Consider the following 18,868-nt stretch of genomic DNA (forward strand, 5'->3'; position numbering starts at 1 on the left):
ATTGACTAGCTACAGGATTCTGGACAGGCTTCTTACCTGGTGGAGAGCCCAGGATAGGCTCAGGTGACAGCTACAGGGGCCAGGTGAAGGCTTCTTGAAGGGGCCAGGGTCCAGGCCAGGCCACCCCGCTATCCTGTTGCTTCAGAGCAAAGGCAGGTATGTGAGTGAACCCAGAAAAAAATCGTTCTGTATGTACTCCATGAATTATGGAGAGAAAACAGTATTTTCTAGGGTAATAAATTAGATTTTTTTCTTAACTGACTGTGTGTCTGAAGCATTGAGAAATTGTAAGCCCTGAAAATCGCTCAGTTCAGGGGGCAAGAGCTGTTTTTCATGGGGCTTCTCTGAAGAGCCACTGAAGCACAGGCAGTCAAATCCTTGGCCCTGTTGTATGATGCTGGGAGGGGACAAAGGTTGATTTAGAGCATCCATGAGTTAAAGGCTCTCTAAATACCTCAGGCCACCTTCAAATGCATTTTTATAGGATCCTGGCCTCTGACAGGGAATTTGGTCAGGGAAGACTGGCATTAAAGTTCCTGGGGGCTTAGGCTTCTTGGACTTCCTCCCCCTTGAATCACCTTTGTTTTCCTTCATCCTGGAGCTCTCCTCAGTGTACTTCTCTCCAGGCTCCCTGCTCCAGAGCTCCCACTCAGAGACTAGTCTATCCTACTGAATGAGGAGTTTCACAAGGAATGTTTCCGCTTGCTATGTCCTTGTCCTCTACACCAAAGCCACCTGTTAAACAAAACAAAACAAAACATTTAATTTCACACAGTGTACAAAGTGTAAGTTATAAGTTGATTCCTAAGTGTCTGTTATTACTATTACCAACAACACATCAGTACTTAAGTTTGTTGAACCTTTATGTCCTGAGCCCATTTTAAATGTCAGGTACTGTGCTGGGTTTTGGGGACACAAATGTCAACAAGATACACTCTCTTCTCCTAGAAAGGGAGCTGACAGTCTAGTTGAGAAGGCAAAATGAACGCTCTTCCTCAAAACCTGGGTCAACAGCTGTCTCACAGAGAAGTCCCTGAGTGTGGAGGGGAAACTGCCCTGAAGGCCCCACTCCTGAAAGGCCCCTCAGCACAAATGCAGGGCTCCCTGTGGTGCCTCCTTCTTTATTTGTTCCAGAGTCAGAAAGAGAAAGGGGTAGGGCGTTAAGGGACGGGCACGGTCACTGCTCTTTCTTTCCTTTTACAGTAGCCACAGACAATTTTCAAAGCCCAGGTGGCACCAAGCAAGGGCCAGTCCTTGCACCTGATTGGGTGGTGCTGTACGAGTACCTCTGCTCCCTTCTCTCCCAAGGCTGTGTCAGTAAGGCTGAGTGTGTCACCCCAGGGCCCGAAGTCATTTCCCCTGCTGATAAACAACACCATGCGCCTAGAAGTCCTATCAGTTCTGTTGGGGTCAGGATCAGCTGTGGTTGTTAGGACGTTTCAGGTCCCATTGTGAAAGTAGAAGACAAAGCTTTGGTGGGAGAAGGTAACTGTAAAGGGGGAATGTTGTCACCTTTTTCAACAAATCTTAAGGTGTCTCAGGAAAGTGGACACATTGAATGGAAAGTGGAGGAGAAAGCGGTTAGGAATGGAGTTGATGAGACCCAGATGAGACCCACCCACCCCTCCCTTGACAGACACTTAGCAGTCTTTACCCAGATCCCACGTGGGGCCCAGTCCTCAACCACTGCCTGCATCTTAACACATACTCAGCAGGAAGGAGGGAAGCTGGGCGAGGGTGTCAGGAATGTCAATTTGAAAAATTGCCAAAGAACTAATACTTTACTTCACATGCATTTCAGAACATCACAGAAGGATAGATAATTCAATAACTTGTTATGACAAAAGGCGAACCATTTGGCAAAAAAATAAAGGTAAATGTTTACCTAACTCCTATGCCAAGATAGCCTCCAGGTGGATTACATGTAAAAGGTAAAACCCAGATCCATAAAAGGCCCAGAAGAACGTATGGTTTAATAATTTTATAATTTTGGCCTAGGAAAGGTTTTCCTAACCATGGTAACAAAGGCAGAAACAATAAAGAATAAGATTGCTGGATTTGATTGCATTAAAATCCAATACTTCTGTGTCAAAAACACCGTTAAATGAAGTTAACACATGACAAGCTAGGAAAATATTAATAATTGTCATATTTAAAGAGACCATACAAATCAATAAGAGAAAGAAAATATTTCAGTGGAAATTTGGCAAAGGATAGCAACTCACACACACAAAAAATAGAATTAAGGAAAAGTGCTTAGACTCACTAATTTTTTAAAAGTGCTAATTGAAACAAAGAAAATTTTTCCCTAGCTAGTGAATGGCAAAATATTGCAATGGGGACTAGGGAAATGGACGTTTTCACCCATGTGTAAATTGAGACAGTCATTCTGATTAGACATTTGCTAATATGTTTCAAAAAGTCCTAAAAATGTACATTTGACTTCCACAGTTTTTTTCCTCAGGAAAAGAAAAAATGAGGTAACTGAATCCTAAATGTGGAATGAAAGCTGCAGAATTCTGCAGTAAATTCTAAAGTGAATTACTGACTTGGAAAGAACTCTTGGTTCCTTTGAAGGGAGGGGCTGCCCCAGAAGCTTGCATGAGATGGCATGATGCTCAAGGGCTTCATTTTCTGCCATAATCTCAACAGAGTCTTTGGATCTAGAGTGGTAGAATGAGGATCTGCCCTCCTGGAAGAGTTTATCAGAATAATTTCCATTATGCCTCAAGTCTGTGTTTACTCCTCCCATCAGAAATGCAAGCCCCTTTAGTCATCTCTTAAGAACTGTGTTTTATGAACCCCCATCCCATCCCACTACTCTGTACATTCACTGAACTAACCAGTCTTCCCATCACTCAAAACCATTGTACTATGTCCAACATGGAGGCCAGTGCTTGGGAGAAAGCTGGCTTTCTTTCAGGCCCCTCCTGCTCAGTGGCCATGCTCGAGTAGCTGGACCTACCAGAAAGAAAGGGGTCTGTGCTTTAGTGCAATTCTCTGGAAAGGTTGTTGATCCCTCGGCTAGAGCCTACCCTACAAGTGTCTCTTGACTTGCCAGCTATTTCTCAGGGCTGGAAGTCATCTTGGCCTCTCCTTGGACAAGCCAGTCCTGTTCTCTGCAGCTATTTGTCTCTTTGCACAATTATGTCTTGTGTTTGATCTCACTATTCTTACCTGATTTATAAATTCAGGATACTAATAATTTGGGCTTAATAATGCCTAGTGTATGCGTCTTAGCTTTTGTAACCTCAAAATTCCCTCAACTATTCAAATATAAATTATTTATCCTTAAGGGATCTATTTATGCAGGCTTCAGCTATTTTTAAATTCTTGCCATTTATTTCTACCATGTAACTAGCTGTGCCTTTCTTCATTTAGCATCTTGAGGGAGTTGCTTATAAACCAGAAGATGGGAAGGAAAGTTTGGGGGGTGGGGACTGATGCCCTGCACTTAGTATATATTTGCTTCTATTTCCAGGGCTATGGGCCCGGCCATCATTTCCTGCTGAGCTTCTCATGCCCAGAGCTGATTATTCTGTTTGGTATCATTTAGTGGGGCTGCCTTAAGGTCCCTTTAGGATATATGGAGGGGCTGCTTGGCCCAGAAAGAGGAGGTGCATTTTGTTGTGTGGGTGAGTGTTGTCCTTTCATAATGACCTTCTGAGGAAATGTCATGGGGGAGCACAGCCCATTTTGTAGGAAGGCCTCCCATTTTGTAGGAAGTCCCAAGCATGAATGTGACTGCAGGTGGGAGCTAGAAGTTGTTCCTGCTCAGGTTATTTGTTGGATGTTACTTACTACCACACCCAAGTCCTGAGCTGTGGTCTTTCGAGCCAGGGTTCTTCATCTGGGGCCCATGGATGGGCTCCATGTGGGTCTGTGAACATGCAAAATGTCAAAAGTGGACTTGGAGGCTTTTTAGGGCAGATAGTACATACTTTTCATTAAAGAGTTGGTCAACCTCCAAAAAGATTAAAATGATTGTTTTAGAGAATCCTTGAATAAGCAGAGATAGATCATTTTAAACCTTTTTCTTCTAACTTTTTATTTTGAAATAATTTTAGACTTACAGAAAAGCTGCAAAAACTAGACAGACAGTTTTCACATTCATCTTTCACTCAGCTTTTCCAATACTAACAGCTCACAGAATTATAATATGATAGTCAAAACCAGGAAATTAACACTGGTGTAATATGCAATGGTACAACTTAACAGTAAGTGACTGACCTTATTTAAATTTCATCAGTTTTCCCCCTACTGTTCATTTTCTGTTCCTGGATCCAGTCCAGGATCCCACATTACGCATAGATGTTGTGTCTCCTTAAATTCCTCCTATTTGTGGCATTTCCTTATTTTACAGAAAAAAATAAAATCTGTTGGTAATGATAATATTAAAATGTAAGATAAATGTAGGGGCATACAAACTGTCTGCCTCACTGTCTTTTTTCCTTCTTATTCATTTTCCTTTCCAAGCAAAACTTAAAAATTAGCTTTATTTTTATTTGGTATAACTGAAGTAAAAAAAAAGAGTAATGATTTTTATTTTAAAGTATGTAAAAAATACAGTTGATGGTTGTAAAGGCCTTACAAGCTTCAAAAGTGTTTTGGATTAGTCAGACACATTTTTTGAAATATAAAATACACAATTGTAGTAATCATACAACTGATTTTACTGTGTAGTAAATCATTTACCCTTGCCCAAAAGAGGTCTGACATTTGTCTTTGGTTTCTGGGAGGTGATCTCTCGGCCCTTGGAATGTCATGCTTGATAGGAGTATCTTCATCCGGGGCCTTGGGTCATACTGGATAGTCTAAAAATGTGATTTAGGGTGCAGGCTGCCACATTAGATAGTCTTAGGTTGGGATGTGGACACTCCAGGTAGTAGCAGTGTGATGTAGGGTGGGGGCTTTGGGTCATGTGGTATCTACTAGTCGACCTCCAGTGGTGATGGAGACTGGAGACTAAGTCCAGCCACATGCGTGATTAATCATGTCTATGTGATGGAGCCCAGTAAACACTCTGGACACCAAGGCTCTAGGAAGCTTCCCTGGTTGGCAATACTCTGTGCATATGATCACACATTAATATTTGGCAAGCATTGCTGACCTGACTCCATGGCGAGAGGACAACCAGAAGCTCCATGTTTGGTGCTTTCCCCCAACTCTGCCCTATGAGCTTCTTCCTGTGGCTGATTTTAGTCTCTATCCTTTCCCTGTAAAAAACCATAACCCTGAGCACAACAGCTTTCAGTGAGTTCTGTGAGTCTTTCTAGCAAGTTATCAAAGCTGAAGGTGCTTTGGGGAGACCCCCAAACTTGAAATTGATGTCAGAAGTGAGGGTGGTTTTGTTGACTATTCCCCCAGCTTTGCAATTGGCCTAATTTGCAATGACTTTAAAAGCTGAATCTGAAACCCATGAGTCTTTGCACTTGAAGATAAAAATCATTCTTCTCGGGGCTTCCCTGGTGGCGCAGTGGTTAAGAATCCTCCTGCCGGGCTTCCCTGGTGGTGCAGTGGTTACGAATCTGCCTGCCAATGCAGGGGACACAGGTTCGAGCCCTGGTCTGGGAAGAGCCCACATGCCGTGGAGCAACTAAGCCCGTGAGCCACAACTACTGAGCCTGTGCATCTGGAGCCTGTGCTCCGCAACGGGAGAGGCTGCAACAGTGAGAGGCCCGTGCACCGCGATTCAGAGTGGCCCCTGCTCGCCGCAACTGGAGAAAGCCCTCACACAGAAACGAAGACCCAACACAGCCAAAAATAAATAAATAAATAAGTAAGTAAGTAAGTAAGTAAGAATCCTCCTGCCAATGCAGGGGATGCGGGTTCGAGCCCTGGTCCGGGAGGATCCCACATGCTGCAGAGCAACTGGGCTGGTGCGCCACAACTGCTGAGCCTGTGCTCTGGGACCTGCGAGCCACAACTACTGAGGCCTCTGCACCTAGAGCCCGTGCTCTGCAACGGGAGAGGCCACCGCAATGAGAAGCCCGCACGCCACAATGAAGAGTGGCCCCCACTCGCCGCAACTAGAGAAAGCCTGCGTGCAGCAACGAAGACCCAACGCAGCCAAAAATTAAAAAAAAAAAAAAATTCTTCTCCCAAGACAAGAGATTATTACCAGTAAAGTGTCATTTTATATTTAGCAGATACGTTTCAACTAAAGTTTCCTTCCTTATATTTCAGTGTGTTTCATTTGTGAGAATACAACAGAATAGAACTGGTCAGTTTCAGACCTTAAGTTATCTCACTTTTAATGAGGGTTTATAACAAATATTAGAGTTCTTCTAAATACAGTGGAGATTAAACCCAGCATAGAACCACTATCTTGAAAGACTCTGATCATGACCTGTGGCAGCCTTTTATTGGAGGCCACACATGTATCTGTCTAGACTCTGGAACTTTAAAAAATGTCTTGTGTGTTTTGCCACTATCTAAGTTCCTCAGGACTGAAGAACAGCTTTGTAGACTTGTTTTCTTTTAGAAATTTCCATCTTAGTGCTACGTACATTTATGTAATTCCAGTGGAGGGGATGGTGGCACATAGTTTGGCAACAAGAGTATCTTTCCAAATATTCAAATCTAATAGAATTGAGTTGAGTGCGTCTTTTCATTATGGGAACCAGGTACCTCCAAGTGCAGAGTATTTTTCAGGCACTCAAGTTTACCTTGATGGTTATGAAGTTTCTGAAGACAGAAGTCTCGATGTTTACTTAAAAAGAGAAAAGATAAATTATAGGGTGAATGCTGAACTGATGCTTCACATTTTCAAAGACTGCTGTTTTCAGAGCACTATGAAAATGGACTTTAACTGAGGAGATGATTTATGTTATGGCATTTTGGAACATATTTGTCATCTTAAAAGTTTAAATATATGCAAATATGTCAGTGGGCACATACTAACACATTACTTTTTGTGCTTTTGCCCTTTTTATTTCTGAAATCCTTCCAAATGTTTAAAAGTTCCAACTTTTAAAAAATACTGTAGTCTTAGCATTTCAAATGTTGGTAAACTTTTATTTATGACTTTCCCAGTAGTTGAGTTTGAACCTGCCAGTTTATTAACTAGAATGCTTTAAAAATAAAATGTATTGCACTAGGAGCTGAAATGAGTTGTTTTTCACCCATAAAACAAGCTGCTGGGCACTATTTTCCTATGTTTTTCTGAATAACATTTTTAGAACTGTCCTCAGTGATAAAAGTTTAAAATATTTAATTGGAAAATATTTTCCATTTAAAAGTGCTTGCTGATAAATTAGTGACACAATATTTTTCTGTAATCTTTCTACAACTAAAGGAGAAGTTGCTATAATTTTGGGACCTCGTTCGTATTCACGTACCTGGAGGTCTTCACGGGAAGTGGTTCTCATGGCAGAGGCTCCAAAGATGCCTGTGAAGCAGCACTGTGATGCAGTCACTCTCAGATACATTCAGTTGGCAGAGCCCCTGACGCTCTTTGTGGGACTTTATAAAATAAACATGTTTAGCAGATGCTATTGGTGCCCCTCTCATCTCGCCTGAGCTCACCTTAAGCTTCAGTGGACAATGTTTCCATTTGTGGAGGGCTCTCACCTCAAAAACTTGAGTTCCTTGCCTGAGGACTTTCTTTGGCCACAGGAATTTGCCTGGCCCTCTGAGTGTGGCAGGCCTCAAGGGGATTAATGCTTTCAGGAGCCACCTCAACCAGTGAGGAATAGGAATTCATGGAGAAATAGCTCATCTTGCCCCCTTCTCAGCAGGGCAGTTCTGAAGTGTGTTCCATGTTCTCTCAGAGGGCCCCAGTGGCCTTGCGCCCCACTTGCCCACAGTGGTAACCCACCCTTTCATGCACACTGGATTGATTTTTTCCTTCCGTCTCTGGTTCATTTTCCTACTGCCTGATTGTGCTTCCCAAAGGACTTGCCCTCAAGTCTTTGTCTCAGGGTGTACTTTCTGGGGAACCCAACAGAAAACAGCAAAGCAGAACCATCTGTCTTATTGGGAGGTAAAAGCTCTTCAAAACTACTTGAAGGAATGTGGGATTAAAAGAAATCAGTAACCCCCAATAGGAGAGAGGATATATTACTAACAAATCTGATGGACCAAGAGAAATGGATACAACACCACACACACACACACACACACACACACACACACACACACACACACACACACACACACACACACACGGAGAGAAGACAGTATCATTTTAAACCAGCATTTACGATCACAGACTGAGTAGTAAAAGAATAGGAAGGGATGGGAAAGTGGGCTGAGAGAAGCCCCAAATCATTAAAATCTTAGCACTTCCATAAAGAGCAAATAAAGTTTGGTGTGTTTATTGCTAGTTTTAGATGTGTTTAAAATGAGGCCAATACTGTTTTAGGATGACAACCATAGCATCAAAACTGGGTTGTCTTCCTGCTTAACCATAGTAAAAGATGGAAGCAGATGGGAATACATTCACTCATCCAAAGACAAACAGACAAGGAAGAATAAAAAGTTGGACTTGGATTGCCAGAGTCTACAGTATGTGTCCTCTGAGGGCGGAGAATTCCCTCTCCCCTCCCATGTTCTGTCAAACACTTGCCCTCCTAGTTTTACTCCTAACTATTTATTGGCTCTGCCTCCTCCACTCTTCACTCTCCATCATTCCACAATATGTGAGTTTTTTTCCTTCTTCTGGATTTCCAGGATAGGTTCCTAAATGTTGGTTTGTCTAAAAAATACAATTCATTGTGCATTTTAGGTACCTGATAAATACTAAATCATAGTGAACACACAGAAGTGCCCAAGAAGGACTTGGGAACAGTTCCAAGTCTGATGCTCTTAGGAATAGATGTGTTTGTGCAGACATTTATGTTTATTACATACAATTTAATCCGAACAACAATCTGATGTAGCAGGCATTGCCATTCCCTCCGCCTTAGAGAGGTGTCTATCTCATGCCCAGGGTCTCACAACTATTAAGTGGGCAATCTGGGATTCTGCCCAGGTCTGACTGCAAGCGCCCTTATTCCTTCCAACTCACTGGGCTGTCTTCATGGGAGTGCATTGACTGCACCTGGAACAAAGTAACCTGGAAAGGCTTTATCAAATATGAACAGAGGCACTGGTATTAATATGAATATTAAAAAGCATTTTTTTGGTCAACAACAAGTGACTATATATATATATATGCAGCATTTAACAAAAATTACTATCAATATTAAATACACTGTTTTAAAAACTATGGGGGCTTCCCTGGTGGCGCAGTGGTTGAGAATCTGCCTGCCAATGCAGGCGACACGGCTTCGAGCCCTGGTCTGGGAAGATCCCACGTGCCGCGGAGCAACTGGGCCTGTGAGCCACAATTACTGAGCCTGCGCGTCTGGAGCTTGTGCTCCGCAATAAGAGAGGCCGCGATAGTGAGAGGCCCGCGCACTGCAATGAAGAGTGGCACCCGCTTGCCACAACTAGAGAAAGCCCTTGCACAGAAACGAAGACCCAACACAGCCATAAATAAATAAATAAATTGAAAAAAAAGAAACTATGAATTTTGTTGACATAAAGACATAACATTTAGAGTTAAAGAATATTTGACAAACTATGCTCTTTAGGAACTTGAATTTACCATTATCAGTTTATATTAAGTCAAAAGGTAGGTATAGATTACAAAACAATAAAATAGAATTAATCGATAGAGCCTAGAGCCTTTCCAGAGTTTGAAATCTTTACAAAGTAATATAATTCATTATGATATGAAGGGAATCAATACATTATAAAAAATAAAGTCTTACAGGCAATAACCCCTTTCCCAATTTAGCAAAACTACTAACAATGAATGTTTCTATAGTTATCACAAAATTGTACCACTTAAAACTTGCTCAATTCTTTCTTAAATAATAATTGGCTAAAGTGGGAAACTAAAGAATATAGCAACATACTATTTATTAAATGACAACACTACATATAAAATTCTGTAATATTTATCAAAGCAATACTCAAAAGAAAATTCACAGAAAGTGTTTTATCAATAAAGAAAAAAAACCATTCAATTTACATTTCTTGGAAAGGGTGACTTAGAGACGTGTAAGACAAAAATAATATTAATAAAAGGAGAAATAAATTAGAAAATACAAAAGCTGAAAATTATAAATCTCAAAACACAACTCACTAAAAAATCTGATCAAGAAAAACAGATCAATATGTACAAACAATACTATAATTAAGAAAGCATTTGGCAAATAAAGAAATAAATTAAAAAAAGAGAGTGTGGCAAAGATATACTTTATTTTGTAAAATTATAAGCAAATATTATCATTAATTGTAACTCAAATACTTTTGGGAATTTTAATAGATATTTTGGTGTCTTTGGTTTCACTTATGACCACCAGAGGGCACAGTAACTTTAAAATTTCTTTTTCCTTCCCTTTTCTGGGAAGTCCTGGATGAGTTCTGGGCTGTTTATTTTAGCAGCAGTCCTGGGGTGGGGGGGTGGTTGTTGGTGGTGGTGGGGGTGGGCTGGAAGTGGAGCCAGCCTGCTTGAAGCTTAAGTGTTAGTTTTGGAAGGGATCAAAGAGATTTGGGTTTGCCCACCTTGTTTTGGAGGGAACATCAAAATGAAGATCCTAGGGCCCTGGTGGGAAAAGAAAAAGTCATGGAATTTATAGCATGAATTGGTAAATTCATATAGTTTCCAGGAAAAGAATAATGGATTTCTGAACAGGAAGAAGATGCTAGCTCAGGTTGCTGTTAAAGTCCACTCCAGGAGCACTGGAGAGTGAGGGACTTCGCTTCTCTTCTTCGTGTTGAAAGTGCTTCAGAAACTCAGAAGGGCAGAATTAGCTGGCCCCTAACTTGTCCATGCCCCAAGAGGGCAAGCAGTCCTTCCAGAATAGCAGCGCTAAATTAGAGAAGACGTTTGTCAAAGTTCCTTTCCAGCCTAAAGATTTTTTTTATCATTAAATAACTTCCAAGGGCCATCTTTGGCCCCATGGTGGAAAGTGTACAAATATAAAAATCACACACCTGGCACAAACCCATCCTTCTGCGACTTTGGGGAGATCACTTTAAATGACTCAAATAATGACAACGATTTTGCCTATGCCGTGGAGCTGCAAAGGTTAATTCTGGTAGTAACGTTTCACTTTTTGAAAACATAAGACTGTCTGTGTGTGTAAGGGTTTCATGTTACCCAGTGGTCCTAGAACTAGTCTCTCTCCCTTAGACCTCCCACAGCGCTGTCAGTATGCAGTTTATGATCCTCACACCTTTCTATGCTGCATTAGCAATAGTTATATACATGTCTCCTCTTGACTACGAGAGCAAGATCTTGACCCAGTGCATCTGTGAACCTTATTACTGAGCAGTGTCATACATGTAGCAGATTCTCAAAGAATATTTAGTAAGGGAATACATGAATATTTGTTCAGTAATCCCAATGCCTCCCATCTTCATTCTAACCCCCAGAGTAGCCAAAGCATACAGATTGGAAAAAAAGTGGTGAAACTGTCATTAGTCACTGTCATGGTTGTGTATGTAGAAAATCCTATGGAATATAAAAATAAAACCACTAGAAAAATACTTGAATTTTGTATGGTCACAGGACACAGCCAATAAATAATTAATTGTATTCATACATAATGGCAATGAAGAATTAGAAAATGAAATAAAATTACTTTCCATAATAGTGTCAAAAAAATCAAGTATCTAGGAAGAAATTTAACAAAATACAAACAAGATCTCTATGCTAAAAGCTGCAAAATATTGCTGAGAAAAATTAAGGCAGACCTAAATAAGTGGAGAGGTATATGATGTTTATGGATTATAAGATTCATTTAAGGTGGCATTTCTCCTGAAATGGATTTATAGATTCATTGGAAGTCCCAGCAAGACTTTTTTAGACATAGACAGCTGATTCTAAAATTTATAGAGAACGGCAAAGAATCTAGAATAGCTAAAACAATCTTTAAAAAGAGGAACAAAGTTAGAGAACTTACCTAACCTGATTTCAAGAATTATTATAAACTAAGTAATAAGGACAGTGCGGTTGGCACAAGAATAGGCAAACCAGTGAGACAGAATAGAGTCAAGAAACAGACTCACACAGTCAGTTGGTTTTCTACAAAGGTACCAAACCAACCCAATTGGAAAAGAAGGTCTAACAAGTAGCGTTCAAACACTGACTAATCATACTGCAAAAAAAGAAACTCAACCCCTATCTTACTACATACACAAAAATTAAGATGAATCATAGCCCTAAAAATACAAACTAGGACCATAAACCTCTAGAAGGTTACACAGGAGATTATTTTTGTGATTTTGGATTAGGCAAAGTTTTCTTATGTAGGACACAAAACCCACTAATCATTAAAAACTAATAAATTAGCCTTCATAAAACATTTCTATTAAAATGGGCAAAGGACTTGAATAGACATTTCTCCGAAGATGGTATACAGATGGCCAATAAGCACATAAAAGATGTGCACATCACTAATCATTAGGGAAATTAAAATCAAAACCACATTGAGATATTAATTCACATCCAATAGGATGGCCATTATATATATATTTATCTCAAGTGTTTTGGTGAGGATGTGGAGAAATTGGAACCCTTGTGCACTGTTGGTGGGAATGTAAAATGGCACTGCCACTGTGGAAACAGTATGGCAGCTCCTCAAAAAATTAAATATAGCAGTTCCACCTCCGGGTATATACCCAAAAGAATCAAAGCATGGACTTGAACAGACATTTGAATATCAATGTTTATAGCAGCATTATTCACGATTGCCAAAAGGAGAAACAACCCAAATGTCCATCCACAGATGAATGGATAAACAAAATGTTTATATACCTGCAATGGAATATTATTCAGCCTTAAACAGGAAGGAATTCTAATACCTGCTGCAACATAGATAAAAACCTTGAAGACATTATGCTAAGTGAAATAGCCAGTCACAGAAGGATAAATATTGTATGATTCCACTTGCGTGAGGTACCTGGTGTAGTCAAATTCATAGAGACAGAAATTTGAATGGTGGTTGCCAGTAGCTGCAGGGAGGGGAGAGTGGGAAGTTATTGTTCAATGGGTACAGAGTTTTGGTTTGGGATGATGAAACAATTCTGGAGACGGATAGTGCTGATGGTTGCACAACAATGTGAATGTATTTCATGCCACTGAGCTGTATATCTAAAAATGGTTAAATGGTAAATTTTATGTTATGTATATTTTACTGCAATAACAAAAAAGAGTAAAAACATTTTTTTTTTCGTTACCAGTGTGTACAGATTTGCCATCGCAGAAGTTGTGAAGGCAAAGGCAAGCCGCAACTTCTGTGATGCACCTAAAGGACACAGCAGAGGCTAATGCTTTTCTTTTCTTTATTTTTTAATAAATTTATTTATTTATTTATTTTTTGGCTGCGTTGGGTCTTTGTTGCTGCGCGTGGGCTTTTTCTAGTTGCAGCAAGCAGGGGCTACTCTTTGTTGCGGCGCACGGGCTTCTCATTGCAGTGGCTTCTTTTGTTGCAGAGCACGGGCTCTAGGCGTGAGGTCTTCAGTAGTTGTGGCACGCGAGCTCAGTAGTTGTGGCTTGCAGCCTCTAGAGTGCAGGCTCAGTAGTTGTGGCACACGGGCTTAGTTGCTCCGCGGCATGTGGGATCTTCCTGGCAGGCGGATTCTTAACCACTGTGCCACCAGGGAAGTCCCTGCTTTTCTTTTTTTTTTTTTTTTTTTTTAAATTTTATTTATTTATTTATTTATTTATTTATTTATTTATGGCTGTGTTGGGTCTTCGTTTCTGTGCGAGGGCTTTCTCCAGTTGCGGCGAGCGGGGGCCACTCTTCATCGCGGTGCGCAGGCCTCTCACTATCGCGGCCTCTCCTGTTGCAGAGCACCGGCTCCAGACGCGCAGGCTCAGTAATTGTGGCTCACGGGCCCAGTTGCTCCGCGGCATGTGGGATCCTCCCAGACCAGGGCTCGAACCCGTGTCCCCTGCATTGGCAGGCAGATTCTCAACCACTGCGCCACCAGGGAAGCCCCCTGCTTTTCTTAAATGGCACACCCCCAGCTTGTTCCAAAGTTCCTCAGAGGTGCCCGCAAATAAACAGAGTCATCTAACACTTTCTGGGTGCTTGCTCTGTGTGTGGACCCTCTTCCAAGTGCTCTGAGTGTCGATTTGTGTATCCTCTCCACAGCTTTAGGAGGGAGGTAACCGTTATTACCCTCCTGAGAGAGGGGGTTAGTCAGGGGAGCCATGGTGATGAGCTTGTCTATGGCCCCAAAGGCAGGAAGTGGAGCCACCAGCCCCCATGGTCCAGGCCCAGGTTCATACCTCTGACCGCTAGACTCCCTGTCCCCTGTACATCCCCTTTCCGGCTCTGCCACTTCTCAGGCTCTCCTTTCAGGTATTTGCTGTCCTCTTCTCACGCACAGCCCTTTCCACAGCAGACAGAATTCGGTCCTGTTTTGAGGAAGTGATCACATCAGGTCTGAGCCCCTAGCACTTCTGTGCCACTGCTGCCAAAGCAGCCCTCATGGGGCCGCCTGACACTTCTTTTGGAAGCAGATAGACGGTCAAGCACTCTAGACTGCTTGTCTTCTTGGGAAACTTGTTCTTTCATATATCCTCTCTTGTTTCCAGATGTTCTTTCTTTTTTAAAGAAAAGATGTTTTGGGATAAGAACAATACAACTTATAATATAAGAATACAGAAAAATAAAAAGAGGAAGAATTTGTTACTAATTCTATCAGAGAAAATCACCGTGAACATTTCTGGGGTTTTTTGGATGCATTTCAAAGGCACAAAGTTGTCATAATAGTAAATAAAAATTGTCCCCTCAGTTAAATGGATATTATTAATTGTAACATAACGATTCCCACACTGTTGGACATATAGGATGTTTCAAATTTGAAATTTAATGGTGCGTGGTGTTCTAAAGGGTTTTATTTATTTATTTACTTTTTTCCTGATTAGGATAATTTTACACTATTCTCTTTTGTTGGGCAACTTCAGCTGCTGCCCCTCCCCTCCGGAGGTCCCTCAGAGGTACTCCTGACCACTTAGAGATTTTGGATCCCCTCGGTAAGCTGGTCGCAAAGACTTCCTGGGGCTCAGAAGTCACATCGGACCCCTTCCTCTGCCATGGAAGGCTCTTCTACTCATACGCCAGTGGATGGCAGAGGGGACAGCCACAGGAGACCCCAGCAGCAGTAGACCACGTGTCGCCACATAGGGACACACGTCACCTCCTTGAGCAGCCTCTTGGCTCAGATTTGGGGCCCACAGTTGGCGGGTTGGTCTGCCCTCTGGGCATCTCGTGGTCCGTAGGCCCTGTGGAGGGTCCTAGGGGAGCTCGCTGCGCCCAAGTCAGCGTCTGTCACGCAGTGATTTACAAGAATTAAGAGCGATGTGACTTGCAAGGCCGCCTAGCGAGTGTTTTATGAAGACAGATACGTTAGTAGTGGAAGCGCGGACGCCAGGCAGGCTCTGAGCGCTCGCTGACCGCTGCAGGAGCGCCCGCGTCGTACCGAGGCGCGTCGCTGCTGGAAGCTTCCAGCAGGGGGCAGTGCGGGCACGCTCTTTCCTGACTGCACCGGGCTTTACGCTGCAAAATCTTGAAAAGTTTGGAAGGCTTGGTCTTTGTTTATAATCTGAAGTTTACTGACTTCCATTCCAAACGGGATCATTCCATCCTGAAGGAATCCTTTTAAAATGCAACAGCATATGTTACAATCAAGTGGAACCAGTGGAGCTTGTTTTCTCACCTTCCTTTGGACTTTCATCATACTGGTGTGACAACCGGACCGCAGGTGGGGTCGGGGCGGTGGGGAGCGGCAGGGGAGGTGGATTCCACCTGATGCAGACCCTAGGTGGAGACTGAGGGTGTTGGTTAAACAGACTCGCAGATTGAGGGAAATGCCTTTGTAGTGGTTCAGAGCTCCCAGTTAGATGTGGGTAGGAAAGAAATGTAACAATATTTTCCATAATCCCAGTCTAATTTCTTTCCATTTTATGCCTGATAGAGATAAGTCAACCACTTCTTGGTTAATTCTGCTGAGTTAGTGATGGCTCAGCCATTTTAGGTTTAAAACTGGCTGGCTCCCGCTTACCTCACCCTTGGGTTGATCCTAGGTAGGGAGAACAGGGCTGGATACCACTGCATACCTGGTAGCATGGGGCGACTGTCCCCTTCTAAGGCCTTAGTCTTTCCTGGGCCTCTGCTGACCTCTGCCTATTCCCAGTGTATGTTTCATGTCCTCTGGGGCCATCTGCAGAAGGACCAGGGAGGGCTCCAGGAGTGGCATCTGTGATCCCTGGGCTCCCTGGGACAGAGATCTGCTGAGATAGTAGCAGAATCTCTAGGCAGGGCCTTACTGGAGACTGTCCAGGTGTTTTCCTTTGATGCAGTTTCCCACATTCCAGTTTCAAGATGGAGTAGATCCACCTGGGTTATTTAACTTCCAGGTCCCACTTGGGCCGTTGGGAACTTAGGGATGCCCTCCCATGCCTTTCAGGTGGGGGACAGGTGGGGCTGTTATGGGTCCTCTGGTGCTTAGGTACACCCAGACCCACTACTCCCTGAGACACAGGCCTTTCTAAGAGGCTCGCTGCTGTGTGTTCCAGGCTGTTGCCTGGTCTCAATTCTAGATCAGACTCTCAGACTTCAAGGTAGAGTCCACTGTTTGTCCATCCCCCAACCTGAATGTACTCAGCCTGAGGAGGGAGGGGGAGGGAGCATGGCCTTGGTGCTGGGCCTAAGCCCCATGCTTCCTCCCCCAACAGTTCCTTCCTCTACCCAGCTTGGAGGGTGCACACACACTTACACACACAGAGACACACATACAGAGACACACTGACACATGCATTAGATGATATATATTAGCTTCTCACTTCACATATTGGTATGTTGTGAATGAGGATGGTAGTGGTGTGGATGACAAACCTCTGTATTTTTCTATTTCATCACCTTTAAAGTCTTTGGTCTCACACCTAGATGGTACTCTTTGAAATGAGAAAGTAAAGATGTATCTTCTTTATTTTCTGATTCCACAGTGACTCCCTTTCCCCAAAGCATCGGGTGAGTCTGTGCCTACCTGCCTGGGGAAGAGAAAGGGCCTTGGGCCAGAAGGAACACTGCAGAGAAGAGGGGTGGCAGGCCAGCATCATCATCCACATCTGTACTCCATCCTCTGTGCCTCATGGGGTGTTGTCAGGTCAAGACCCCAAGACCTGACCACTTCTTGAGTGGAGGGACTTTCTCTTAAAGGAAATGGGTCTTTGTTGTCAATCATTCTGAGAAATAGTGGATCCTAGGGTGGGACATGGGACTTGGGATCTCTGAGCAGATTCAGTAAATAAAAACCCAAATATCTGAGTTCTGAACAAATTGAGAAATAGTCCATAAAGGTGTCAGATGGAGGCCTTACTAATACTGGTAGGTGGTCACCTCTGGCCATGCCATGCTTGTCTCCAGTGAGGTAAACAGCTAGTCAGTTAGGGGCTTCTTAGACAGATCTGGGGCCTGTTTCTAAATTATCCTCTGTTACACTTCCCTTAGCTCACCCCCAGGTCTTCAGGAAACCTCCGCTAAAAGCTACAGTCTGAGCTCCAATTGTGGTGGGGCGTGGGGTGGAGAGGATTCTGTGCCTGTGGCTTCGGTGAGCAGCACCGGGCACAGCGCCCACTCCCTGAGGAGAGCCGTGCCTGCACGGAGGACAAGGGCGCTGTGCCTTGTGGACCCGCTCGTGGGACTCCTGTGGGAAGGATGGGAGCGTGGCGAAGGGAAGGGGAGGAGGGCCTGAGAGTCCCGCTCTGGAGCCTTCTGAGGAAGTTGTAGAAAGTGCTGGTGGGTGAGCCGGGGGGGTCCTGCCTTCCTAATTTGGGTCAGAATGGATTCGAACATTGGCCTGTGTTTTCTGTGCCAGAGGTGTTATGCCAGGTGCCCTTCTGTGCTTGAAGAAGGCAGTCTCCACAGCATGCCTTCCCAGAGATACCTCTTGTTCCCGGCTAGAAGCTTCCACATGGAAGTTTAGTCATGAGATGAGGAGATGGAAACTGGTTTTTAAAGCTGATCGAGGACCTTGTCAGTTCATGGGGGACACAGGGTTGGGTTAGCCATAATACTCAGCCCTTCCCATGCAGCATTCCCCTCCGGGGGTCCTAGAGCGTGCTGAAGAGCTCCCCTGACCCCCACACTGCACTCCCCACGCCCACCTTGCGCCCACAAAGGACCCATTGTTTCTACACAGGCGTCGTGGTGCTGAACTGCCCCTGTGCAGCTGTCATAACACTGGGATCCGCTGGCTCTTCCTTGGACAGTTTCATAACCAGATCTGGGTCTGATGTTTGCACTTCATGCTCGACCCCGACTCCTAGCCTGACAAGGGGCTCTTTGCGTCCCAGGTCCTCTGAGTTCCAGCTGACGTGCACCTTAGGCTTCCCAAGCCTTCCCCGTGCCCACACCTGTTTTGCTGTGGGAACTCGTGAACTGGATTCTCAACCTGGCTGGGAGAGCTGGAAACGTCGGGAGACTTGGGGGCAGGGAGAAACAGATCACCCCCTGTTTCTTTTTTCCCTGCTTCCCTAGAGTAAATAGCAAAGGTTTTGGTTTTAAATTGGAGATGGTGGACCTTACAGTCTTTGCAAATATCCCATGATCTCATTCTCTGACCCTTTTCCTTTTTCATTTTGACACCTGGGGATTTGTTGCTAAGTCCTGAAAGCCTGGAGCTGTGTTATCGACTATCTTCTAGTGTTTCATGGTTTTCCTATTATACTTCACATGAGTAGAACCAGCCCTTTTTCTTTCACCTCCTGTTCTCACTCCAGCCTTTTGGTCAGGGGATTGCACATTCTAATTGTAATGCTGTGCAAAAGGTGTTCATTTCACTGTCACACAACCTCTAT

This window comes from Balaenoptera acutorostrata, chromosome 16, assembly GCF_949987535.1.
Source record: "Balaenoptera acutorostrata chromosome 16, mBalAcu1.1, whole genome shotgun sequence".
Lineage (NCBI taxonomy): Eukaryota > Metazoa > Chordata > Mammalia > Artiodactyla > Balaenopteridae > Balaenoptera > Balaenoptera acutorostrata.